Raw genomic sequence first — 23,567 nt, 5'->3', positions numbered from 1 at the left:
ACATCACACAACATAATCTCCTCCTGAGCATAAATCATGGAAATTTGAACCACCTCTTCTTGAACCTTGTTAAATTTGGAAGCCTTTATCATTCGTACTGCCCCTTGTTTGATGCCATGGAGCAACACTTTCTGTTTCCTCCACCAGAAACTCATTTCCAACGTCTGCAAATTCCAAGTCATATCGCCTAATGGAGCAACCATTGAACCCCCCAAGACCATGTCACAGACCCCAAGGGTATCAACATGAAGTCATCCTGAAATAGTGTGCCCCAAAAAGACCAATTAAACTGAGATACCTTTCCTTGCACTCCCAATTTGCTGCCATCAGAAACAGCCACCCTGGTAACTCCGGCAGATTACACTTAAATGCCTAGCATCTTAGCCATGACAGGATCCATAAAGTTATGGGTTGATCCTGAATCCAACAAAATAAACAGAATTTTCTTCCCATGCACCCCTCTGACCTTCATGGTTCTGTAATCAGAAATTCCTGCTACATCACTAATTGATACATGTGGCATGTCTCGTTATCCCTAATCACAAGATTGAACTCCCTTTGCGTCTAGTTTACCATTCTCATCCTCCACTTCAATCATAAACACATGCGACTTCTTGTGCTTGAGATAGTGATCTTGAGTATATTTTTCATCACAAATCAAACCTAGCCCTTTAGCGCATCTAGCGCTCATTTCTTCTTGAGACAAGAACTTCCTGTTAGCAGGTGCCTCCAAAATTTCTTTAGGCATGTTAGTAAAACTATCCTTCTTAACCGGGGGTTGAAGTTTAACAGATGAGCCACCAAAATTGGCCTTAGATGGGACCAGCCGCCAGAACTACCTTTCTGTTAGGGGTGAGCCTTCTCATACAGACGTCCCAATACCAAACTATGACGCACAGATTGGCATTGAAACATACGGATCTGCATTTGTGTATCCAAATGGAGTCCAGCAAGGTATGCACTAACCAAATACTTTTCAGATAAAGTCAGCAATGTTTTGATAAACTCATACTTTTGGTGGTAATCAATGATACCATCTATTTCCTGCTGCTGCTTGAGTTCAGAAATAGGATCATCCATTACATCCTCAAAACGTTCCTTCAACAAGAGCTTATAAGAAACCCAATAACGCAACAAATTTCTTCCAAAAGGAGCTTGAACCAACTAATGATGCCATGTAGCAGCATGACTATCAAAATGCATAGCAGCCATCTTAAATTTAGATTCATGAGGGGTACCATCCAGAGAAAAGAAATCCTCAACTTTACTAAACCACTCCGTGATTCGCTCACCATCAAAATGGGGAAAGTCAAACCTACCAAGACCAACATCAGAGTAATGGCCAGGGAAAGCAGATCCACCACACCGCTATTGATCAGAGAAACCTTCAAATGAATCCGGTGTTGCTGACACAGCCAAGGGACTCTTCTCACCACGCGTTTTTCTTAGATTTAACCCCAATATTTCTAACATCTCTGCCCATTCTCTAATCGAGTTTTTTTTTTGTTTTGTTCCAAAATTGCAAACTCCAAAGCTTTTGTACAATTGAGAACTTGAATCAACCGTGAATCCTCTGTCGCTCCTGGTTCACCAACCACCGCCATGTTCCAACTACCCCTTCGCCAATCTTGTTCATATGTGATCGCGTTTCCACCATCGTTTCCGAGGACCAGAGGTTCTTATACTAATGATAACATGAATCAATAGCCAACAAATTGAACAGAGAACCTGATAGGTTGAGAGTGCCTTTAGTCTTTATGAAGAAGAAGAAGAGAACAAGTGGAAGGAAGGCAAGAGTATGGTTGAAGAGAAAGAACATCAAAAGTGGCTAAGAGTAAAGAAGTGAAGAGAAGACTCTTCCTGGAGGAGAGGGTTCAATAATAATAATAATAGTTAAGGTGTTGTCGTTTTATTATGTTGCCCTAAGCTAAGGTTGTATTTAAGGGGAGATCCATTATTAGGGTATCCTTATCTTATGATTGAACAGTAAACATTTCCTATTCCTCTCTTATTTCTTAAGGCCGCCAAGGTCATAATTTCATTTCTTATCTCTTTTCTATTTCTTCTTACTTCTTCGTATCTCCGTTCTAACAAAGTGGTGCTTTCATTGTTGAGTAATGGCGTCTACTCCAGACCCACGAACCGCTACCCGAGAACTCGAGTCTTGTGTTGCTGAGTCTCATCGGCAACCCGAATCGCAGGACCAGATCAATGCTCGTCACGATAAGGACATCCAATGGATTAAGGAGTCGCTTAAAGATCTTGTCTTGACCGTTCGAGCTTTTGCGCCGCCACCGCTTGAGAGTCGCTCCACCACTCCAGTGGGTTTCTCTACATTGGTTGCAGGACAACATCCTCACACGTCTGGTACGACACCCGTGTGTGAAGAACCAATCCGTCTAGAGAAAGGGTTTACCTACGCGACCCTGCGAACGACTGAAGGCATTCTTCCTCAGCCGCACATTACCCTCAGGTTAGATTCTCCACGCCAAATAGTCGATCTGCCCTTCAAACGGGTCGATTCGCCTTACAAGTGAGTAGATCTACCGATGGGAGACAGTTCCAACCCAGATGACTGGCTGTTTCGGATCGAGAAATGCTTTTCCACGAACCAAACCCACGAACATGAGAAGCTGGATGAAGTAATTTCTTGTCTAACTGGGCAAGCCATCACGTGGTCGAGATGCTATCATGAACGCGAAGGTATAATAAACTGGAGGATTTTTAAGGATAAGTTTCGTGAGCGTTTCAAGGCAAGTCGAGGCAGTTCGGCGGTGGACCATTTACCGCAAATGTACTGATGTGTGTAGAATTTCACTCCAAATCTTTTACCTGAAAAGACTACACGACGACTGAAAGTGCACAGTTAATCAATTGTAGTATTTTAGGATCGATCCCACAGAGAGTAATAGCAAACACAAATTGAATTATAAGAGAAAGAACTATGGCTAAGACTAAAGAAGAGATTGGGGTTTTGGTTTTCCTAGTATCTATTGCAAGAAAATAAAAAGGGTTTAAAACTATAAGACTAAGGCGTTGGGCGTTTTGGGAGTCATCTCAGGGTTTTCATGGTTCTAAGCAATATTAAGTGTAAGATCTAATAAGTAAATACTAATTTTCTGTTTAGGTTCTCAACTACGAAACACTAATGAACTAACAAGCTATTCTCATAGAATGAAAGTCTAAAGTCTTCACACTCCATTACTCAACTTTCGCAGAAAACGTTGCATGTCAACCAGCTAGTTAAACAAGTTCGATACATTCACCAAACTTCGTAACTCATCTTATGCAGGTTACGAGCAAGGCTTCGGTATAACACTAGTTTGGAGAAGTAGGATAACACGGTTAGCGCTCCCGTTCTCTAGATCAATGCTTGGTGATCAATCCAAGCATAAGCACTAAGATAAAGATGTCCCAAAAGAACTCTAATATAAAACCGAAAATAAGATCTAACAACCTAATAGAAGCGAACCTATGAATTTCCCTTGAATCACCCCATAGAACCCAACAAAGTAAACTACTCGCTCATGATGCTAAGAAACAACATTGATATTATAAAGTATAGCATCAAAAGTGAATCAATAAACAAAGGGGGTTCAAAGTAAACTTCTCTATTTGTCACAAAAGTAACTTGATCCCAAAGCAAAGTAAGTATGAAAGAACTAGAAAGAGCAGAAAGAGAGATTGGTGACTTCGACGATGGCTTCTAAGAGGAGGTGAGAGAGAACGAGCTTCGACGGCGGTAAAGGAGTCTCTGGTCGTCTCTAGGTCGGCTGCTGGTGGCGTGAATGAAGATCTTAGAGGCACAAAAGAAGCACGAAGGAAGCACACCTTGAAAACCCTAGGTCTTAAGAGTATTTATAGGGTTTTGTTTAGGGTTAAGTTTTGTAAGGGTAGAAATGTCTTCTCTTATTAAGTGCAGGACAAGAGGCAGCGAAATAGACTAATGGACCGTGTAGGAGGCTTGTACTGGGCCGCCGTGATGGTCGCTGGTCCGGCCTTAAAGAAAAGCCCATCGTTAAGTCGGTTCTTCTTACGTCGGTTTATAACACGTCTCGGTAAATCGGGCATAACTTTCGAATGAATGAATGGATTGACTTGGTTCCACTTCTAGGAGAAATATGACTCTTCCAGCTTTCCATAGACACCAAACTTGATATATTTTGAGTTCTTGAAGCTCTCCAAAATTTGTCCGTACTGTAAAGTTCTGAAACTTTCCTAAAACGTATTTTCCTTCCCTTTTGGTCCAAATTGCTATAAAACCTGTATATCCTTGTTGAAACCTGATATACTTGATAATAGACCTTTTATACCTAAAATCTCATCAAACGCTTCCTAAATGCATATGAAAACTATAGCTAATATGAGTAAAATAATGATGTTATCAACTCCCCCAGACTTAGTCTTTGCTTGTCCTCAAGCAAATAATCAAACTAAATCATGGAAAAGAGGTTTTGAAAAATACTGGGAATTCACTTATCTTTGGGGATATCTTCTTTGCACTCTTCATCGCCTTGAAATTAGGAACTTCCATTTGTAATCCACCATGAGAGTCATCAACTCTCCTTGATCCCACAATTCTTAGAGTTTCCAGAATCTCCATTGTCATCTCTTTACATTGATTAAGCAATAATAAAAAGTGAAATCTTACCAAGGGAAAATTGATCAATGGCTTGCAGACTCTCTTCAAGCCAAGACTTTCTTCATATGATTCATTTCCTTCCCCTTTTCTCACTTCTTTTTTTTTTTTTTAATCAAAGGTGTAGGCGAATATTGGGGTCATTGGTAATTTACCTACCCCTCGCTTCCAAGATTTGTGTGATCATTTGACTCAAGAGCAGAATAATGAGGTCACAGGTAATTTACCTACCTCTCTAAACTTATCAAAATCATCTCATCTTTTATTCTCTTTTTTTTTTTTCTTTTCTTTTTTCTTTTCTTTTTATAATATTAAAGGGAAGAGAGAGGGGAACATACTTTTGAAGAAGTACAATGTCTTGTGTGGCTTGAATGTAGAGATCTAGTCCAATAAATACCATTTCCCAGGGCTTGAAAATTAAGTCCAGTTTAGGTCCTATAAAAGTTAGAGACAACGTTAGATCATCTGAATATCCATCGAATAGGGACTTGGGGGATTGTTGAGTTGGCTCACAGTCTTTCCAAACTTTGGTTCTGTTGTCAAGCATAATAAAGAGTCATAAGAGTGTTAATCCAAATCAAATAAACCGTTAGAATAAGATCATAATCCCCTACTAGTTTTGACTTAATAAAAAAAAAGTGACTCGATAAAATGTCAAGATTATTGATGTAAAAAGTGGAAAAAGGTTTCAAGTCAACAAAATAGAAAGTAGCATAAGTATAGGATGGAACATCCTTCCCCCCCAGACTTAAATCACACCGTCCTCAGTGGGAAAAAAGAAAGAGATGATGATTAAAAATCATAAGGAAAAGTGTAGGGTTTAAGAACAATGTCACCTTGATGGAATGTGGTTGTCGACTCTAGACGTTTTATGGTCGCCCAAAAATTGTCTAGAGGTCAGTGGTGGTAGTGAAAGTGTGGTGACTAACCGTGTGTACTTCCTTTGGTTGCTTGACATCGAGTTTGAACTAGGCTAAGTCCAATCGAATTCTATTTGATATATCTCTAAATGCATCCTCCTTGAAACAAAAACCTAAAACCATCAATAATTATGAGAAAATAAACATGCTAAAAACATACCTAAATCAATGAATGGTGATGGTAGGTGGTAGGCCTAGGCATTTGGGTTTTCGGGTCGGGTTCAGGTTCGGGTAATTCGGGTTCGGGTTTTTCGGGTTTACTAATATAGGATCCGAACATGTGTTCATATAATTTTGGGTCGGATTCAGGGTCGGTTCCTATCGGGTTCGGGTTATTTGGGTACTGACTTTAAGAAACCTGTAATGTATTCTAATTATATTCGGTTATGGATAGTACCTACTCGAAAATATCCAAAGTAACCACAAAAACTTGAAACGTACCCACAAAACCCGAAAAACCTGAAATATAACTGTACAAACAGTTGTATAATCTAACAAATTCAACAAAAAACAATGAACTAAACCTTAAACAACTGAAACTGAGCATACCATGAAATCTTAAACAAATGAAACTGAGCATACCATGTCTCGCAAAACAATTCACAAGGATTCGAAGAGGGAGATTAAGGCAAACAGTTTTATGAAATCAAATCATATGTGATAGTATGATATCATGTATAATTGTTCTCAGGTATAAACAGGTATCTTCGGTTTCTCGGGTTCGGTTCAGGTAATACCCGATACCCGTGGTTATTTGAAAACAAAAACCTATTGGTTATCTAGACAGAATTGGTTCGGGTCGGGTTCGGGTATTTTCGGGTCGGGTTCGGATCGATTCCTCGGGTTCGGTTTATTTGCCCAGGCCTAGTAGGTGGTGAGGATGGTGGTGGTTTGGAGTTGTCTTGCGGTACACGGATGAATGGCCGCGGACATAAACAGCAGGTGCGGTCACAAAATTAGCAGCTAACGTTGGACGTGGTACAAAGTATATGGCATCGGCTACGGCTGGTATGGCTAGTGGGGACTCTCGGCATCAGTCACTCAAGGATGGTGATGATCCGTTGCCTTCGGCATTCTTCGGTCACATTGAAAATGGCCGGTCAGTAGGTGGTGCTTGCCACTAGTCATGTGGTGCATTGCCAATCCATGGGGACTTCTTCTTCCTTCTTTTTGGCTTTTCTATTTTCTATTTTTTGTGTTTTTTTTTATAAACCTGAAACTAAAATGCAAAAATATTAAAAGTGAAAGAAAATAAATCCTAAAAATAAATACTTACTAGCTTGGGTTGCCTCCCAAGAAGCGCACTTGTTTAACGTCTTTGGCTCGACGGTGGCGGCCAAGTTAGGCTTGAGAAGGGTCAGCTTCGGGAATCAATGCTCCTTCGGCTCCTTTTGATATCTTGATAGTCTGCTCCAGCTTCTATAACAAGTTGTCCTTAGTATGCCTTATCATCTCTTGGATCTGTTCCTTGCTTTCATTGCTTAGCTCAGGAGGAACTATGATCTTGATCTTGGAAATTTGTGGTAGCTTAGGCAGTTTAGGTGGCTTGGGTAGCAGGTTCTTGGCACTTGTGGATGCAGAATGGTCGAATTGATTCATCTTGTCGATGTTAGGATCCATCGGCTCTTCATGTAATGTGTAGGTTGGCCATGGTTTCGGCTTGGAGATAGTCGGATATGACTTCTTCTTGTTGATGTTAGCAAAGGTTGTCCTCTTTGACGTGTGGTCTATGATTGCTCCAACTGTAGCTAGGAATGGAATTCCTAAAATCAATGGTCTCTCGGTCTTGTCTTCCATATCTAGGATGTGAAAATTGGTAGGAACTATGCAGTCTCCTACTACAAGTTGAAGGTCTCGAACAAATCCGTCGGGAACCTTTTGTGATGAGTCTCCAAAGACTAGACTGAGGTTGGATGGAGATATGTCTCGCAATCCTAGTGTATCGGCTACACTTCTTGACATAACATTAACATTAGCACCAGAATCACAAAGAGAGTTAGAGAATTCAATGCCTCTTATGGAGCATGAGCAAACAAAACGTCCAGGGTCTTCAGCTTTAGGTAGTCTCCTTAAGGGGTAGTGGCTTGCGGTTTCTTCATCAAATGGACATGTAACACGAATAACATCTTCATAAGAGTCAAAGAGTGGTACCGTAGGCTTGGCTTCACGGCAGGTGAGGGCTGGTACGGCTGAGATAGCATTGCAAAATCCTTTAGGATTCTCTTCGGGTTTTCCCGAAAGTACACCAACTTGGCGTGGAACAGCATTAGCGGTTTGAGAAACTTGAGTTTCAAGCTTCTTGACATATATAGAAATGCTTTCAAACTTCCCATTCAGTTCGGTATAGATGTTGTCCATCCTTGAGTTGATATCTCTTGATTGCTTTTGAAAAGCAACAAGGAGTTCTTGCATCTTTGTGTCGGTATTAGCATCAGCTTGAGTAGTAGGCGCCTGGGCTGGTCCGGATTGAAATGGCCGCATGTTGTTGTTGAATTGAGGTCTCAGCTGAAAGTTGTTGTTGTTGTTTCCACCAAAATTTTTGCCTTGAAAGCGGTTAGCTTGCTGAGGATAGTTCTGATCTTGGGGATTCTCCACATTTGGGTTCCTATAAGAAAGGTTAGAAGTATTTCTAAAGTTGTTGAAGTTGCTGTTGTACCCACGGTTTTGGTAGTATCCTTGAGTACCAACATAGTTGACTTCTTCTTCTTGGTCATAAGAATCTTTTTGGAAAGGCTCCATGTTTCCATTGTTAATAATCTCACAAGAGTTTACTCCGCGTTGTTGATTTCTTAGAAGTTGGTTCATCATGTTCGTAAGGTCGGCAATCTCCTTAGCGTCGGAATTGCTAGAACGGATGGTTCTATCAAAATTGGTGCAAGTGTTGCTACTACTTGCGGCAAGGTTGTCGATGAGAGCTCTTCCTTCTTGAACGGTTTTAGTAGTGAAATCTCCATTGCTGGCCGTGTCGAGTGAAAGTTGATACTTAGGGTGCAGTCCTATATAGAAAGTACTTAAGAGGTTACCTTGAGCAAAACCATGATGGGGGCAGTCACGTTCATAGTCCTTGAAACGTTCCCATGCTTCATAAAAATTTCCGACCGGTCCTTGTTGAAAACTTTGCAGCTTGTTGCGAAGAGAGTTGGATCTAGACTTGGTGTAGAAGTGGCTAAGAAAGGCTGACTTGCATCCTTCCCAGCTAGTGATCGATCCAGGTGGTAGAGACTTTAACCATCTATGAGCCTTGTCGGCTAGAGAGAAAGGAAAAAGCTTACACTTCAAGTAATCTTCGGGAATTCCATTGGTTCTTGTTGTTGAGCAGATTTCTTGAAAAAGATCAATGTGGTCCATCGGATGTTCAGTAGTAAGGCCATGAAACTGATTTTGTTTCACCAAACCAATGATTTGAGTTTTAATCTCGTAATCACGTCTTGGAGGATGAGTGATACGGATAGCAGCGCGGTCTTGAACAAATTGTTTAGGAGCATCATAATCGGCTATGGTACGGTTGGGTGCGGCACGTCTTAGCGGGTGCACAGAAGCAGGTTGTCTTCCGCCAGCTTGAGGAAGTGGTGGATTAATGACGAGAGCAGGCTGGTGAGGAGGAACATCGAGGTTTTCTCCCACGCCTAGAGGATTAGCATCACGAGGAGCTTGTAAGTTGTCTCGGTCAACTTCTGAGTCGAGTTGCGGATCAGCGGCTACAAGGTTGGGGTCACCACCTTGCGCAAGAATTGGTTCTCGTTCCTCGTCGAGGGCAGGAGGTATCGGCGGTTGGTCGAAGTTAAGGGGACCTTGGTCCTGGTTCCTTTCTTCGGCCATGAGTTGTTATCTTCGAAGATTTCTGATTTCACGTTCAAGTCGATCAATGTCTTGAATTGGAGATACGGTTCCGGAGGGTTGACTCCTAGTCATGCACTACAAAATCCAAAAACAGAAACTAAAAGGGAAAATAGAGGTTATCAAAAAACAAGAAAATTAAAACTAAAATTGAAAGATTCAAAAGAAAAATTCAAAGTATCTTCGACGAAAGTTCTTATCAAATTCAATGGGCAGCTAGTTACTCCCCGACAACGGCGCCAAAAAGCTTTGATGTGCGTAGAATTTCACTCCAAATCTTTTACCTGAAAAGACTACACGACGACTGAAAGTGCACAGTTAATCAATTGTAGTATTTTAGGATCGATCCCACAGAGAGTAATAGCAAACACAAATTGAATTATAAGAGAAAGAACAATGGCTAAGACTAAAGAAGAGATTGGAGTTTTGGTTTTCCTAATATCTATTGCAAGAAAATAAAAAGGGTTTAAAACTATAAGACTAAGGCGTTGGGCATTTTGGGAGTCATCTCAAGGTTTTCATGGTTCTAAGCAATATTAAGTGTAAGATCTAATAAGTAAATACTAATTTTCGGTTTAGGTTCTCAACTACGAAACACTAATGAACTAACAAGCTATTCTCATAGAATGAAAGTCTAAAGTCTTCACACTCTGTTACTCACCCCATAGAACCCAACAAAGTAAACTACTCGCTCATGATGCTAAGAAACAACATTGGTATTATAAAGTATAGCATCAAAAGTGAATCAATAAACAAAAGGGGTTCAAAGTAAACTTCTCTATTTGTCACAAAAGTAACTATCCCAAAGCCAAGTAAGTATGAAAGAACTAGAAAGAGCAGAAAGAGAGATTGGTGACTTCGACGATGGCTTCTAAGAGGAGGTGAGAGAGAACGAGCTTCAACGGCGGTAAAGGAGTCTCTGGTCGTCTCTAGGTCGGCTGCTGGTGGCGTGAATGAAGATCTTAGAGGAACAAAAGAAGCACGAAGGAAGCACATCTTGAAAACCCTAGGTCTTAAGAGTATTTATAGGGTTTTGTTTAGGGTTAGGGTTTTGTAAGGGTAGAAACGTATTCTCTTATTAAGTGCAGGACAAGAGGCGGCGAAATAGGCTTATGGACCGTGGAGGAGGCTTGTACTGGGCCGCCGTGATGGTCGTTGGTCCGGCCTTATAGAAAAGCCCATCGTTAAGTCGGTTCTTCTTACGTCGGTTTATAACACGTCTCGGTAAATCAGGAATAACTTTCGGATGAATGAATGGATTGACTTGGTTCCACTTCTAGGAGAAATATGACTCTTCCAGCTCTCCATAGACACCAAACATAATATATTTTGAGTTCTTGAAGCTCTCCAAACGTTGTCCGTACTGTAAAGCTCTGAAACTTTCCTAAAACGTATTTTCCTTCCCTTTTGGTCTAAATTGCTATAAAACCTGTAAATACTTGTTGAAACCTGAAATACATGATAATAGACCTTTTATACCTAAAATCTCATCAAACTCTTCCTAAATGCATATGAAAACTATAGCTAATATGAGTAAAATAATGATGTTATCATGTACCAAACAGGTAGTGTGGATGAATATCGGGAAAGATTTGAGCACCTGACTGTAGCCACACGTTACTGATGATGTGTTAGAATCGGCTTTCCTTGGAGGGCTTTGAAAGAGTATCCGTGACCAGGTGGTTCGATGCAAACCGGTGAACTTTGTTGAGTTGGTGGATTACGCACGGATTATCGAATCGCAGGAGAGTGAGTCGGGTAGTTCCACGGTCAGACCCAACCGAAGGTGACCACTTCAACACCCTCACAGTCACACCGACCAACCACTCAGTCCTTCCCTCGCAACAATGAATTCAGGAGACCAGCAGGGAGTAGCGAGAACCTCGGTTACAACCCTTGCAGGCATTGTGGAGATAAGTGGTTTCCGGGTCATAGATGCAAACCAAAGCTGAAAGTTCTAGAGGTCACCGACGGGGAGAACTTGTTGGAGGAGTGTGAAGAAGAACCGGTGACCTAAGAAGAGGAGGAGCAGGCGTTAGCAAGCGCAGAGGTGGAAACCCTGCACTCCATGGGTGGTGATGAGCAGTCTCTGATGTTATGGGGAAGCATCGGGAAACGAGCCGTGGTTATCTTGATTGACTCAGGGGCTACCTCCAACTTCATCTCCAACAAGCTAGTAGCTGAGCTTGGTTTGCCAGTTACACCAACACGCAAGGTAGGAGTGAAGATGGCAAATGGTCAGACTTGCAAGAGTATGGGCAGGTGTTCTGGCATTTTGCTTGACGTTCAAGGGGTGGAAATGATGGAAGAATATTTGTTGTTCGACATAGGAGATGACGTGGACGTTTTTTTGGGATACCCTTGGGTAGCATCATTGGGGGATACTAAGACGAATTGGGCGATGCTAAAAATTAGCTGGAAACTCCGTAACTCGTGGGTGATCCCAGCTTATCTAAGGGCCAAATATCCTACAAGGCTATGCGAAAGGTCATCAGGAGGAAATGTGAGGTGTACCTCCTTGAACTGAAAGATCTCTTCGAAGGGAACGAACAGCATAGTCAGAAGGTGGAGCACGCTGCGATCCAATAGCTAGTAACCAAATTTTCCGGCATGTTTGAAGCTCCAAAGGGGTTACAACCGGTTCAAAACCGTGAACATGCTATCACTCTTCACCAAGGCACATCGCCAATCAATGTCAGACCCTACCTGTAACGCCCCCGAACCGTCCTATGACCACGAAGGCCGTCAGATAGCCACGAGACGCTACGATGCAGAACTGTGCCGAGGTGATCTGGTCGAGGGACGGAAGCTGCAGACTTCCCGACTGGTCCTCCCTAGCACAATCCCACCCGCAGCCGAGGTTACTTAGGCTTTTCAACCCTCGCGGCCTGGTGCGTTGTGTTAGCCCGGACAAGGCCGAGTATCATTTGCAACTTGCCATGTTTTCCCCGAAAACCGATTATATATTACTTTAACAAAATATTACATCGTAAATAAATCATTAAAGCAATATACATAGATAGTCGGAAAATTATACAATAATCGTTTAGGAAAACATAGGGTTTTACAAGATACACAAGAAAACCCTATCCGGCACCCTAACGTTCGCTCCGGCTCTAGACTCACTTAAGCTTCCCTGCAAGACACAAATAATATCATGAGTAATCTAAGTTTACTCAGTGAGCCTGGGTACCCCTTCATCCTAAACAGGATTCTACTTTCCCAACCCGACTACCCCAGCAAGCAAAGAAAACAAGCAAGTTATCAAAGCAACGCAACAAAAGCTTAGCGGAAGCAATTCAAACAATAAACTTGCAAGAGAGGTTAGATCACTACGACTTAATTCGTACGATCCAAACTTGCTACCATACGAGAAAGACAACCTAAGGAAACAAGGGGCTACTTGGACCTTAGACTTTTACCTCCCACACACCACTTACTAAAACGTCTAGCGTATGACAAGGAAACTTGAAATACCATAGACTCTTAGACAACACGCAACATGCAAAGACGACTAGACATAAACAAGGGACGCTTGAATACTCTAGACTCTTTACACCTAGGGCCCTTCGATAGTCCGTTCCGTTCCAACACCTCCCATGATGAGACCACAAAGGTCACCAACAAGTACCCACAATTAAGCTACATCGTCATGTAGCGGTCACGCTAGTAGCTAGCTAGCCGTGACAGTGTCCCGCGTGAGTGGTCGTCGGGAACTCACGCGTGACAACCGCTTTTGGAACAGAAATATCGACTCACTATTCTAGCTAAGACTCGAGAAACAAATTCAAGAGGTTAGCTAAAATAAAACGCACACAACAATAATTCAAGCCACGATTAGTCAAGCACACAAGCGTGAAATCGAGCAAGAATATAACATGCAATAATCAACAAGGAGCAAGAACATGAGTCAAGCAACTTAAGATTATTCTACATGCATGCAAACAATATAATCAACTTAAGCAATTCATGCAACCAGTTTATTTATGCATGCAACCAATTTGATTTCCCTTTTCCAAATCCTTAAGTCCAATTTCCGCATGCAAGTTCATTTGAGTTAACCCTTTAACCCTTTAAAATTCGTTTATGCATTCACGCTAACCTCGCATGAATTTATGCAATAAACTATCAAATGAACTTAGTCAATTTAATCACGCATGCAACCAAATTTAAGCAAGAAATATTGTTAGTAAATTCACTAAGTCTCGCCATGCATGCAATCCTCTTAACCAAATTTTAGGTGCATCCAAATTACTTATCATGCACCTTGTTCATTTTCACAAGATGATTCTAACTTGAATCATACCGTATTCGCATGCATCAACTTTTAACCGAAACTACATGCATCTACTCTGCATGCCTTACCGCAGCCTCACCTTCTTCACGCGTCGATGGCTACGGGATCTCACTGCACCACTTGATCAGACAGACCCCGCGTCGATCAGCTTCCCGCCTCTTCGACTGCAACCGCTTATCTCCTCGTCTTTTCGACACAGCCGTCGACTTTCCTTGGTCTTTTCTAGACGCAAACGTCGATAATTTCTCCTCTTGATCTCCCTCTCGATCGTTCTTGATCCTTCTCTCGATCTTCCTCGACAACTCTCTCTTTTTCGCCTCTTTCTTTCTCCCGAAAAAGCTTAAGTGTTTTGAGTGTTTTTGTGCTAAACACAACAATAAGGTCGAGTATCCTCTATTTATAGGCTCCAAGATTTTCTTCTTTCCCTTAGTGCTTCTTGACAAATGGCTCTCTCCCTCCTTGCATGTTGAGCGTGTATCTCACCCCCAATAGCTGCTCGCTATTAATCTTTGTATTAGTGCATGTAAAACTCTCTATTAGTGCATGCCAATTAACACTTAGTTGTGTTTAACTTTGGCCAATAGAATTCTGCCATCCTCCTTAATCTCCTTGATTAAGTTAATCCTCCACTAACTCTCTTAATCTCGTTGAATTTTTAATTCCTCCACTAACTCCTCCTTAATTAAATTAATCCTCCCACTTTCCTTAATTCTTGTTGGTCGAAATTTTGAGGAAATAATAATTTTCCCAAAATTCTCAATCCTTCGTCTGGCAACTTCGACGTTCCTTCTGGCAATTCTTGTCCCATTCAGACCATTTTCTCGATCGTTCGGACGTTCCGTTCAGCAACACTCGGCAATCTCTCGGACAATACGGACAGTACGCCTCGGCGATACGGCTCGGGCAACTTCAACTATGCGTCTCGGATGTCTCGACAATTTCTCGGGCTCTCGACGATTTCCTCGGGCCCTCGACAATTTTCTCGGATACTCGGCAACTTCCTCGAGTCCTCGACAATTCTCTCGAGTACTCGGCAACTTCCTCGAGTCCTCGACAATTCTCTCGAGTACTCGGCAACTTCCTCGAGCTCTCGACAATTTTATCGGGTCCTCTCGACATATTTCCTTGACGAATTTTCTCGGCCTTCTCGACGAATTTCCTCGGCACTCTCGACGAATTTTAGGATTTCGACCGTGCATCCGGTACTCCTGTCCTGGCTTGGTCATCCTCCGACTCACAAATATTTCCTCGGACTTCTTTGGGTCATTCTTCTTTATTTTCCTTCCTCTTCTTTCTTAGGTCTTTTCCGGTTCGTTTCCTCGATCTTTTATTTTGAGATTTCTACTCTTGGTGAGGGTCATTACATTCTCCCCCCCCCCCCTTATAAGAATTCGTCCCCAAATTCTCACGCATTCCCCCTTTTCTTTGGGTGATGTCGGCACTCCTTGACAAAGGTGTCATTGCCTTGTGATTACTACCACGTCAACATCTTTACCGAATTCTTCCTTCCCTTGGCTGCTTCCTCCCATCATCTCACTCCACATTTATACCACCGTTTCTCTTAAACACTCGGACACCGATTGCTGATGCTTCTTGGAAAGCTTCTTCATCTCCAGCATACACTTGGCTCCTCTTAATCTTTATGTTCTTTGAACACTAAGGCTTTTGCCTCGTTGCACCATGGCTTGTTCGCTACTTTAACTTCTTAATTCAATGCTTCTCTTTCTTCAGCTTGTTCTTGACTCTTTTCTTTTTCTCCAATTATAGCTTGATCCTCTCCAATGTCTTGATAACTTCATCGTACAACTGTGTATTCTCCTTAACTCATTAATCGCTGTGCTTTGCTCCTCCGGCTCCTCCAGCTTTTTTTTTTATTTTTTTTTTTAACAACAATCTTCTTTCTATCCTCTCACTCCTTATGATTTTAACTCCTCCGATTTCTTTAGCTTCACGCTCCTTTGGATTTTAACTTCTCCGATGCCTTTAGCTCCATATAACCTCTTCCCCAGATTACTTTGAACTCCACTACAAACTTCTTCTTCAACTCCCATACTTTTGATATTTTGGTTTAATACTCTTGCCCATATCTCGCCTCTTAGCATAGAAATGCTGCTTCTTTTGCCGCCTATTATTTTCTTGCACCCTCTTTGTCTATTCATAGACCATTCTCTTCTTTCACATATTATCTTCTTGCATCCTCTTTGTCCTACTCCTTGGACCACGCACTATTTTTCTCGCACTTTCTTGGTCATGTTTACTTTGACCCTTTTCAATTTGCCACTGCCAATTGATTTGCACTATTCCTTCGCTCTTTCGATTTCTTTCGAATTCGCCTCATCATCCTCCATCATTTCTTTCCTTTTTCTCTTCCCCTTCTTTTAATTATTAACCCAAACCGGCTGCTCTGCCTTGGCTGAACTCTCTCTTGGACTTTCTTGAACTCCTTCTCTTGTGTCTGATCGCGCTTTGTGGTGACTTACGTGAATCCTCATCGATCGCGTTGAAATAATGCGAGTTAATTATGCAATTAATTAACTACGCAACCTAAAAACTCAAGCAACAATCAGAGCAAGTAATTTAAACAAGCAAAGATTAGCAAGCAGTTTTAAATAACCCAACACAAACCACATTACGGCTAGAGAACACAAGGTACTTTTACAAACCGATTGAAAAAGCTACACAAGTTCTACACCAACCTAGCCAAAAATACTCAGGGTTCGGATCCTAGACAACACAACGAGGTTAGGTCTAGAGGCAACAAAAAATTATCCAACCCTTACACATAACCCCAAAAGAACTTCCCCTACACCCAAAGTCCTACTGGTTCCTGAGCCTAGTGCACGCTTCGCACGTGCACACGCACTCCCTAGCTGGCTCATCAGGTGGCGGTTCGGCGGGAGACTCAGTTGAGGTAGAGGCAGCAGACATCGAGGTTCCAGCTTGGTTTGTCGGGCTCACTTCAACTCTTTCGATTCGGCCTATCAGGTTCACTCTCGTCTCCTCGAATTGATTGGTTGGGTTCATCCTCTCTCTCACAATTCGATATGGAAAACTATGGATATAGTGTCCTCTTCCACCACACACGGTACACACAACCCACTCAGGGTCCGGAAAATGCTGAGGTCTTGTCCTCCAGCAATGATTGTTCGGATGCCCCGGTTCTCCACACGCCTCACACCGCCTCCAGTATCTCATGCAGTCTTGTTTTGGGCAGCGATAGGCAAAGTGCCCTCGCATTCCGCACCATTCACAATCCTCGTTCGTCGGGTCACACATGCGTCTCAACGCCGGCCTCCAACAGTTTCTCGTCCAATGCCTGATGCCTTCGCACAGCTCGCAATAGGGCGTGTTTCTCATGTGAACCTGGTTCGGATAAACCACTCGCTTACGAGCAGTGGCTCTCACCCTCAGCCTGCCTCTTGGTTGAAAGGTCACTGGCTGCGTCTCCTGCTGCTCTCTAGCTTGAAACTCTTGGTACGACATCCTCGGCCTCTTCAAATTCGCACTACTCTCTCCAATCTTAAACCTTATTTGCTCTCGGTTCTGCCTCCTTAGCTCATACGTCCTAGCAATCCTTTCCAAATCTCTGTCCATTGGCTCCTCCTCTTGTCCCGGCAATACCATCCTCAATGGTACGGCTCGAATGGGACTATTGCGTCTTAACACAATTTGGTTCGGCTCCGCTTGATCTGGTACAAATTGGTCTGGCATTAGGAGATCTGGCTCCCCTTGGTTTCGTGCAACTTGGCTCGAACTAGGTCTTGTTATCGCATCCTCCCTCGGCTCCATACTCGCATCAGCTTCTCGGTCTCAGTCTCTCGGCGTCGGGTCTCGGTCATTCCTTGGTTCCACTATAAAAGTCGGAATCCCTTCGTCGTCACTTGACACAAGGTCGATCACCTCCACTTCCGTGGTCGTTGTTTCCCCAATCTTAGAGTCTCCATCGATCGGATTCTCTTCTTCCTCGACTTCCGGTACAATAACTTCTCTGCCAACCTCATTTACTCGCTCCGGCGAGCGCATCTTGTCGAGAATTAGTAGAATCCTCGCAACCTTCTCGGGTCTCTCCTCCGCGGGTTGCTCCGCACCGCTAGTGCCTCCGGTCTCGGGCACCACTCCCGTACCACTAGCATTGCCTCCTTCTAATAGGATTTCCCTAGGAATAGAACTCTGATGGAGGCTGATGACCAAGTGATAGTCGATGAGAATGGAAGGTGATGATTCGCAAATGACAAATACGAAGGAGGTGAAGATGATCGAGTGATAACAATTATTCGATGGTGATAGGTGTTTAGGTGATTAAATGGATTGTAAGATAGTGAAGAGTTTCTGAATCACAAAGTGTATAGAAAACCCATAAATCAAGAACGCATTCAAGAATTCAAATTGAGAGAAGAAAGATCACAATACTTGTTACAACATAATTCTTCGCTCAAGGACAAAGAGGCGTAGCTTTTGGGTTTATAATCACCCTAGGGCTCGACAGTCTAAACAACAAGAAGTTCAAAACCAAAACAACAAGACGTTTAAAGAGAATAAGAAAAATAGCAAAACGTCTAGGTGACCTGTAGTAGTACAGAAGTCACTTGAACTAGTATAGAAGTACGTTATTCCCCTTTGGTAATGACTTCTAGATAACTCGACGTAGTGTTCCATTTGCCTCATTAAAAACCATACTGAGAAAACCCATTGGGACAAAACTCAGCTATGGGAAAAAGAGTACAAACTTCTCACCTAAGTTACCTAGTTATCATTACCGGGTGAAGTCTTCAGGTTGGATATGTTGAAGACTTGGATCCTCGGTAGGTTGAATGACCCGTCAACTATGAGTGCATGAGCTTCCTTGGCCATCTCCTTAGCTCTTGAACGAGTGATCCTTCCCACCACCTCTGGTTGCTCTGCAGCCTCTGGCTCCATGCTTGCCACGATCATATCATCCTCCCCCTCTTCAAAAGGATTTGTCCTCAAATCGGAATATGCATAGTAAGGGAGCAAGTTAGAAACATTGAATGTAGATGATATGGTATACTTACCTTGAAGATCAATCTGATATGCGTTGTCATTGATCCTCCTGATGACTTCAAATGGACCATCAGCTCGTGGTAGAAGCTTGCTCTTCCTCTCTTCTGGGAACCTATCCTTGCGTAAATGAATCCACACTAAGTCTCCTTCTTTGAAAATGAGCTCCTTTCTTCCCTTGTTCGCATGCTTCTCATATTGCTTGGTCCTTTTCTCTATGTTCTCCTTAGCTTTAGCATGTATCCTCCTCACCTGTTCAGCCTTTTCTTTGCCATCAAAGCTACACTTCACACTTAAAGGTAAAGGGATCAAGTCTAGAGGTGATTGTGGATTAAAACCATAAACAATTTCAAAAGGAGAAAACAGGGTAGCAGAATGCTTAGCGTGATTGTATGCGAACTCAACATGTGGGAGACATTCTTCCCATGATTTGAGATTGCTTCTCACTAAGGTTCTGAGGAGTGTAGATAGCTTCCTGTTCACCACTTCGGTTTGTCCATCTGTTTGCGGGTGACATGTGGTTGAGAATGACAGCTTGGTTCCTAGTTTAGCCCATAACGTCCTCCAGAAGTGTCCTAGAAACTTTGTATCTCGGTCTGAGACGATTACTTGCGGCATTCCATGTAGACGTACTACTTCCCTGAAGAACAAGTTAGCTACCATAACAGCATTGTCCGTCTTATGACTTGCAATGAAGTGAGCCATCTTGCTAAACCTGTCAATCACAACGAAAATAGAATCTCTACCATTTCTTGTTCGAGGTAAGCCAAGAACAAAATCCATAGAAATATGAGTCCAAGGTTGAGAAGGAATCGGTAGAGGAGTGTACAAGCCATGAGGTTGTACCTTACCCTTCGCCATTTTGCAGATATGGCACCTAGAACAAACCTTCTCAACGTCTTTCTTCATTTGAGGCCAATAGAAGTGTTCTTGCAGTCCAAGTAGAGTCTTTGATACTCCGAAATATCCAGCTAGTCCACCTCCGTGAGCTTCTCTGATCAGCAGCTCTCTCATGGATCCTCTTGGTATGCACAATCGATCCTTAAAGAACAGATATCCATCCTGCCTATAATAGTTCTCAAAAGCAAACTTATGGCATTTGCCATAGCTCTCAGCAAAATCGATGTCAGTCTCATAAAGTCCTACTATTTAATCAAAACCTTCTAGCTTAGAAGACAAAGTAGAAATGAGAGTGTACCTCCTGGATAATGCATCTGCGACTACATTATCCTTACCTTTCTTGTACTTAACCGTGTAGGGAAAAGTCTCAATGAACTCCATCCATCTGGCATGTCTCTTGTTGAGCTTCTGTTGTCCTTTGAGATGCTTCAGGGACTCATGATCTGTGTGAATAACGAACTCCTTGGGCCACAGGTAATGCTGTCACGTTTGAAGAGCCCGAACTAAGGCGTACAGCTCCTTGTCATATGTAGGATAGTTCAACGTTGATCCTCCTAGCTTTTCACTGAAGTAAGTTACTGGCTTCCTATCCTGCATCAAAACAGCACCTATACCCAATCCGGAGGCATCACATTCAATCTCAAAAGTTTTCATAAAATCAGGAAGTAAGAGAATAGGGGCAGAGATAAGCTTCTCTTTTAAGGTTGAAAACGCCTTCTCTTGTGCTTCCTCCCATCTGAATCCTACATCTTTCTTGACAACTTCTGTCAGTGGCGCTGCAATAGTACTAAAGTCTTGCACAAATCGCTTGTAGAACCCTGCTAGTCCATGAAAGCTCCTGACTTCTGCCACGTTTTTGGGTGTTGGCCACTCCTTAATAGCCTTGACCTTCTCATCGTCCACTCTAACTCCTTCTGCACTGACAACAAAGCCTAGAAAAACAACCTCAGTAGTACAGAATGAACATTTAGAAAAATTAGCAAAGAGGGATTGAGAACGAAGAACATTTAGAACTTGGCGGATGTGTTCTAAGTGTTCTTCTAGACCTTTACTGTAGATGAGTATGTCGTCGAAGTACACAACCACGAAGATGCCCATGAAAGGTCTGAGAGCATGATTCATTAAACGCATGAAGGTGCTAGGAGCATTGGTGAGACCAAACGGCATGACTAGCCATTCGTAGAGCCCTTGCTTGGTCTTGAAAGCTGTTTTCCATTCATCTCCTTCCTTCATTCTGATCTGATGATACCCACTCTTCAAATCTATCTTTGAGAAGACTGTTGAACCACATTACTCGTCCAGCATGTCATCTAATCTCGGAATTGGATGTCTGTACTTCACTGTGATGTTGTTAATAGCTCTGCAGTCAACACACATCCTCCATGATCCATCTTTCTTTGGTACAAGCAAAACTGGTACTGCACATGGACTGAGACTCTCTCTGATGTGTCCCTTGCTCATCAGCTCTTCTACTTGCTTCTGAAGCTCTTTAGTTTCTACTGGATTGGTTCTGTAAGCTGGTCTGTTCGGTAGAGCTGAACCTAGTACCAAATCGATCTGATGCTCTATCCCACGTATTGGAGGCAAACCTGGAGGTATCTCTTCTGGGAACACGTCCTTGTTCTCCTCTATAATCTCTATCATCTCGCATGGAAGCTCTTCTGCTGACTTAGTACTGGTGAGTGTCTCCTTATACACAAACATGAATGTGATCAACTCTGGATCAAATAGCTTGTTGAACTCGTTGTGATTGATGTAAAGGCTGTGAGACACTTTCTCGGTATCCTTGCGGTTCATGTGAAGCTGGTCCTTGTAGATTTCACTGGGTGTAAGTGGTAGAAGAGTGACCTTGCGTCCTTTGAACTCAAATGACTGCTTGTTAGTGTAGCCATCATGAAGCACCCTTCTGTCGAACATCCATGGTCTTCCCAACAGAATATGACTTGACTTCATTGGAATCACATCACATAGCAGCTCATCCTCATACTTCCCAATCGTTAGTTTCACCATCACTTGCTGCGAAACTGTTAAAGCTCCCTTGTTGTTCAACCACTGTAGCTGATAAGGTCTTGGATGTGAAGTGGTTTTGAGATTAAGCTTCTGTACCATCTCTTCACTAGCTGCATTAGTACAGCTTCCACCATCAACGATCAAGGTGCAGACCTTGTCTTGAACCATACACCGTATGTGAAATAGGTTCTCACGCTGTCCTCTATCATCTGGATGAATCTGAACACTTAAAGCTCTGTGTGCTACCAACATCTCTCCCATGACTGCTGGTTCACCTTCTTCACCGAATTCAGACTCTGGTTCACTCTCTGAACTGTCTACTGGCACAATATCTCCTCCTTCTTGAAGAAGAAACATCTTCTTGTTAGGACAGTCTCTGGTATAATGCCCCATTCCTTGGCATTTGAAACACCTGATATGACTTGTAGAGGTGCTACTCTTGGGCTTGTAATCGATCCTAACCTCTTCTTTGACTGTGGTTGTCACGGGTTTGCTATCCTTGGTGAAGGCGGGTTTACTGAACTCTCTCGGCTTGGACATGTTAGGCGTAAATGTAGACCTCACTCCCTTTCTCTTGATCTGCGATTCAATCAACTCGGCCTTATGTACCATTTCTTGCACATCTTCATAGTCCTGCAACTCTACCTTGTCTTGAATCTCTCTGTTTAAACCCCCAAGAAACCTCGACATAACCATGTCTTCACTTTCCCTTAGATCAGCCCTGATCATAAGCGTTTCCAGCTCTTGATAGTAATCTCTAACGGACTTAGTGCCTTGAATGAGACGCCTAAGCTTGTTAAGAATCTCTCTATGGTAGTGTGTAGGCACAAACTTCTTTCTCATCTGCGTGACTAGCTGTTCCCATGTAGTGATAGCAGGCTCTCTCTGTCGATGTCTAGTAAGCCCCAACTGCTCCCACCACAACAAAGCATAGCCATTGAATTCGGATATGGCTATCTTCACCTTGTTCAACTCATAAGTACCTTGAACCTGAAAGTTGGATTCCATCTTCCTCTCCCAGTCTAGATAAGTTTCTGGATCAGTGGTTCCATGGAAAGAAGGATACTGAATTTTAAGGTGCTTCAGCTGCTGCCTCAAAGGATCATAATCCCTGCCATGATCTCTGTTTCGGTTTCTCCTCGTTGTCTCTTGACTATGATCTGAAACTTCTTCTTCTTCAGAATACTCTCTATCTGACTCTATGTATATCCGATGCCCAGCCACTTGTTCAGCTCGTCGCGGGCGTATATGCTCTCTACCAGTCCTACGGTTTCCTCTTTCTGTACCTTGAAGGTCTCTTCTCTGATTGAAACAAGTCTCTCTTCCCCCAGCAGGTGACTTAGCTGTTCTGACCCGTGTATGCTTGGAAGAGGTTCCTGAAAGACCCCGACCCGGACGTCCCAGCGTCCGTGGTCACGGCTTCCCCTCGGCCCTATTCCCGACCGAATATCCTTTAACCCATCCACTTAGCTTTGGCTCGCGGCCTTGCCTTTGGACCTTTATACGCAGCGGAATATCATATTAACCTTAACCCATCCCTTGGTGCTTAGCCATACAACCAACCAACCCCACTGGCTTTGCACATATTAGGGATGGGGACCTATAGTCCCTTCGGTTCATGGTGAACGGTTGCTTTATCGGCTTCCCAAACCACTCGTCTTTCCGAAGCTTGTACCGGACGTACCGTCCATTGACCTATCGGTCATACCATATTACCTCAGTCGACTTGCCGGTCTTGGTATCAGAGCCTAGTCCGATCCAACGATCCGACCCCATAATCGAATCGCCAATCCACAGACCGGGCCGATACTTCCGACTGACTCGTCGACCACCCGACCGATCCATCCGACCTACGGCTCGTATCGTCGATCCTTAGTTCGCCCGATCCGACTAGCGATCGAATCACCGGTCGACCCTTGATCGATCCGTCCGTGGACGCAGATCG

The 23,567-nt window shown here is 43.0% G+C and overlaps 1 non-coding gene across 1 annotated transcript; it reads left to right on the top strand.

The window, feature by feature from the left end:
* Positions 1-8,590: 8,590 nt before the first annotated feature.
* Positions 8,591-8,699, top strand: LOC147919874 (small nucleolar RNA R71). The gene has a single exon (XR_015594297.1). It is a non-coding gene; the product is annotated as a small nucleolar RNA R71 (small nucleolar RNA).
* The last annotated feature ends 14,868 nt before the right edge of the window (positions 8,700-23,567 follow it).

This window comes from Camelina sativa, chromosome 20 (genome assembly GCF_030686135.1).
Source record: "Camelina sativa cultivar CO46 ecotype springtype chromosome 20, ASM3068613v1".
Lineage (NCBI taxonomy): Eukaryota > Viridiplantae > Streptophyta > Magnoliopsida > Brassicales > Brassicaceae > Camelina > Camelina sativa.
The sequence above is the reverse complement of the archived record's forward strand: the minus strand, read 5'-3'. Positions and strand labels throughout refer to the sequence as shown.